Here is a 5,095-nt window from a genome sequence, read left to right as displayed (position 1 = left end):
GGTCTCCAAAAACCCTAAAGTGTCATCTCGAGAACTACAGCAGGCTCTGGCTACTGTTGATGTAGAAGTACATGCCTCTACAATCAGAAAGAGACTGTACAAGTTTAACTTGCATGGGAGGTGTGCAAGGAGGAAACCTTTGCTTTCCAAGAGAAACATCGAGGCCAGACTGACATTTGCCAGAGATAAAGTTGACAAAGACCAGGACTTCTGGAATAATGTTCTTTGGACAGATGAGTCCAAAATTGAATTATTTGGACACAACAGCAGAGGACATGTTTGGCGTAAACCAAACACAGCATTCCAAGAAAAGAACCTCATACCAACTGTGAAGCATGGAGGTGGAAGTGTCATGGTTTGGGGCTGCTTTGCTGCAGCAGGACCTGGTCAGCTCACCATCATAGAATCCACGATGAATTCTACTGTGTATCAGAAGGTGCTTGAAGAACATGTGAGACCATCAGTTAGAAAATTAAAGCTGAAGCGGAACTGGACCATGCAACATGACAATGACCCAAAACATACTAGTAAATCAACCAAAGATTGGCTGAAAAAGAAGAAATGGAGAGTCCTGGAATGGCCAAGTCAAAGTCCAGATTTGAATCCCATTGAGATGCTGTGGGGTGACTTGAAAAGGGCTGTACGTGCAAGAAACCCCTCAAACATCTCACAGCTGAAAAAGTTCTGCATTGAGGAGTGGGGTAAAATTTCCTCAGACCGATGTCGAAGACTGGTAGATGGCTACAAGAACCGTCTCACTGCAGTTATTTCAGCCAAAGGAGGTAACACTCGCTATTAGGGGCAAGGGTGTCCTATCTTTTTCCTCAGTTAGAATAGGCATTTTTGTAGAATGACATTTACAGAAGATCTTGAAAAGACTTTTCTTCAGTTTTCTTTGTTTAGTCGGATTACTTTAATCTCTCTGTATTGTTGAAACGGAGATGAAATAACCTTTTATTAAAAATGTTACAAAAAACCACATGCTTTCAAAGGGTGTCCTAATTTTTTCACATGACTGTATGTCTGCTGCTCTGTCAAAATTTGGCTTCCCTGACCAGTTTATGTCGGCTATTTTTTCCTTGTACTCGTCCCCCTCTGCCAGAGGCAACGTCAACGCCACTCTTTCACCTGCCTTTGCCATACCTGTCCCTCTTTGTCATCGTTATGGAGACCCTACTATGTAAGATCAGACAAGACCCAGATATCGAATGCATCAAAATAGCTTCTTATACCTATCTCACCGCAGCATGCGGATGATCTGCTCATTATGACCACTAACCCTATGATTTCATTCCCACGGCTCCATTCACTATTTGAAGAGTTTGGATGGGTCTCTAACTTCAAGATCAATTATAGTAAGTCTCTTGCTCTGAATGTATCTTGCAAATCCTCTGTAGTCAAGAACCTCAAACGCACCACCTCCTTTACTTGGGCCTCCCACAATATAACGTTTCTGGGGATCCGCATCTCAGCCGACCACAATGACTTATTTGGTCTCAACTATGCCCCCCAACTCAAGGATATTAGAACACACCTGCAGTCCCTTAAACTCCCTTTTATCTCGTGGATAGGCAGGAAGTATTACCTCAAGGCCTTTATAGTTCCCAAACGCCTGTATTTACTACAAACAATACAGATTTGGCTACCCCATTCTTACTTCGTAGAGATACGCCGTATGTTCTCCCTCTTCCTCTGGGCGGGTAAATCCCCTAGGATAGCTTTCTCCACATTGACAAGAGAAAAAAAGATTTGGGGGCTTTGGTTTGCCCGACATTCACACTTACTACATAGCCTCACTCTTAAGTAGATGCTTCTCTCTTCTCTCGCGTCAGCCCCCGAATCTATGCGTACAATTACAGCGTACCCTACAAGGAGGTACTTATCCTGTGGGGAATCCGCACATGTTCCCCTAACAACTCGTATGCTTCACCCATCTGGAAAGGCATGTTAGTAGAATGGGCCAAACTATATAAATCCTGAGAGCTAAGGTTCCCGAGCCCTCACCTCCCCCTACACCTACTACAGAAATACATCTATCCCGATATTCTTAGGCCTGCTGGAGTTTGGCACCTGCTATCTGACCTTACCCTTCAAGACATTACATCTCCACCTGGGGACTTGGCATGGGACAAGATCCACAATCTACCTGGAGTCAAAGCCCTCTCCTTCCTCTCTACCTTGGCATTTAACCGAGATATCAACGTGCTTAACTTGCCTCCCCATTTCTGACACGCCTACTTAGTTGGAAAAAAAGCTTTGTCCAAAATCCCGAAAAAAAAAACTCTCGACGCTTTACAGGGAGTTGCTCTCTTCTACTCCTCCAGCACTGCACTTTGTCTGCCTGGGAAAAAGAGCTCTCAATCCATCTATCCGAACCAGAAAAAGCCTTTATCTCACTCTCATGACTTCAACCGATGTATCAAAATTCAAGAGAACTCGTACAAACTGCTTATGCTTTGGTACAAAACGCCAGAATTCCTGCACAGACTTAACCCAGAAATCCCGGAGCAGTGCTGGAGGTGTGGAACAGAAGTTGGCTCCTTGTCGCATATATGGTGGTTCTGCAGTAGAATCCGCCCTTTCTGGACCCAATTAGAGACCACGATTAATCGGATTTGCTCCTCTCACAAAACTGGTTCTCTTTTGGTGTCCCAATGACTCCCTTACACCATCTAAGACTAATCTCCCGACCATGCTCCTCACTGCAGCCCGATTGTTGATACCCCTTTTTGGAAGAACGACTCTCCTCCTTCAATGTTGATGTGGACCGAGAAAACAGACCAATTGTTCAGATTTGAGGAATTGGCCCACTGGGAATCCCACACACGGTCCAAATTTGTACTCACGATCTCAGTTATTTTGTAATGGTCTGCAAGAGTATTTGTACTTGTTTACTTGGTGCCATTTGCATATGGCTATTTGCTGATATCTGCCTTTATTTGACCATCTGCACTCTTAATAAAAAGAGATTTGGTTAAAAGTAATGCAAAGGTCAGAAGCCACAATTAAAGAGGGTTTTCTGGGATCAGGTCATCACTATGAGATTCGCAGGGGTCCGACTTCCGGGACCACTGCTTTTAGCTCCGTCTGGTTGATAGCGGCTGTGCTTGATATCACAGCTCAGTCCATTAACATGAACAACCCTTCTGGGGCATATGGATGTTATGGAGGAGGGGGTCCCATGCTTAAGAGGTCCTTCCATAAACCAAAAGGAAAGCCGCTTTGTATGAGTGATTCCCGTTCTGTCAGACGTGAGCCATCCTAGTGTCACACTGACACTGTGTAATACCACCACCACTGCTGCAAAGTAAATGCCTGGCTAGCCATGGCTCCCGCCAACAAGGTAGGCAGTTTTCCAGGTCCCACATTTGGGTCCACAGCCCCAGAATGGATGGAGTGGTGGTCAAGCATGTCCACTACCATTCCATTCATCCTCTATGGTGCTGTCCCATAGAAAATGAATGCATAGGGGATAGGTTTATACCCCTATAGCAGGGCTGGCCAACCTGTGGCTCTCCAGCTGTTGTAAAACTACAATTCCCACCATGCCCTGCTGTAGACTGATAGCTGTAAGCAGTCTAGGAATGCTGGGAGTTGTAGTTTTGCAACAGCTGGAGAACCACAGGTTGGCCATTCCTGCCCTATAGGGTCGTTTGATACCTGGCCTTTTTAGAACTTTTTTGTGAACTCTTGTGTTGTAGTTTTTTTCTTGCCTTTTTTACAGTTTTATTTTTTAATGCAAAAAATGCCACTTTAAATGCAGTATTTTTTTGTGTCTTTTTTTTTTCACTTGTGTTGCATTTTTGAGTCAATGGCGTTTTCTTTTAAATCGCAGTATGCTGTGGGTGAGATGTTTTTTGCCTCCTTTTCTTTTGTACTTTCATCAGGTTTTTTTGCCCTGCTTACAAAAACACATGACAGTGTACATGGCATTTTTACATTGCAAATGGCTTTTTTGTTCATACCGCTATAAAGAGGAAGTTCCATGTAAAAACACATGGCTTGCAAAAAAAAAAGCATATGGGCTAAGCCACACTGTTTTTAAAAACACAACAAAACTGCTGCACTATGTTGATGTTTGGATGCATTTTTTCCCCCCAATAATACGGGAAAAAAATAAGTAGTGTGGCTGCAGCTGTAGGTTCACTGGTCAAGGAAGATGGGAACAGCAGCAAAGCAAACGTGGACGCGAGCCCGGACTGACCACGTGCCATCGAACGACTTATGGTATGTACAGCGCTGACAGCACAACACTGGTCCAGAACTGTGGACACTGTAAGGAACCATTGTCATGGCCCGATAAGCACAGACTGCGGTGACCCTTGCAGTGTTGCAGTTGTGCCGTATGTCAAGCAGCGCTCAGAAGCCTCAGAGATTTACATTTTTTATGGTTATTATACCACAAACATTGACATTATAATAGCAAACGTACAAAAAACACAAGCCACAGTGAAAGTGTAAAGACGGAAAATTACTCCAGGCCGTGCAGCTCCTACATACATATGCATCTCTGCTCAGCTCTTAACAATTCTATCTATCGTAATGAGAAGAAAAATATCTGATACAAACCCGAATAAATAAACTTCTTTCTGATACGCCCCGAATACATTAAGGACTTTCTGTTACACCCTTAATATGGGACTTTCTGACACGCCCCAAATATCCGATACGCCCAGAATACATTAAGGACTTTCTGACACGCCCCAAATATCCGATACGCCCAGAATACATTAAGGACTTTCTGACACGCCCCAAATATCCAATTCACGCAGAACACATTAAAGGGGTCGTCTCACTTCAGTAAGTTGCATTTATCATGTAGAGAAAGCCTCTCTGGTGGCTGGGTGTCACGGACGGTGTACAGAAAACAAGACAAAGCAACATGCATATATGACTCACTGGATCCAAAGCTAAGGAACCAAAAGGGAGACCCCTGCACAAGACCTAGCACTTTCCCTGGCTGCTCAGCCTATGCAAAGATCCCAAAGGTGGATGGTTGCATATCCATGTACCTCGACTATATAACCCCTGAACACCCTACAATAGTGAGGGGACACGACCACCGGCTCCCTACACCAGACACGGAGGGAGTCAG

The sequence above is a fragment of the Bufo gargarizans genome, chromosome 4, assembly GCF_014858855.1.
Source record: "Bufo gargarizans isolate SCDJY-AF-19 chromosome 4, ASM1485885v1, whole genome shotgun sequence".
NCBI classification, from domain to species: domain Eukaryota; kingdom Metazoa; phylum Chordata; class Amphibia; order Anura; family Bufonidae; genus Bufo; species Bufo gargarizans.
The sequence above is the reverse complement of the archived record's forward strand: the minus strand, read 5'-3'. Positions refer to the sequence as shown.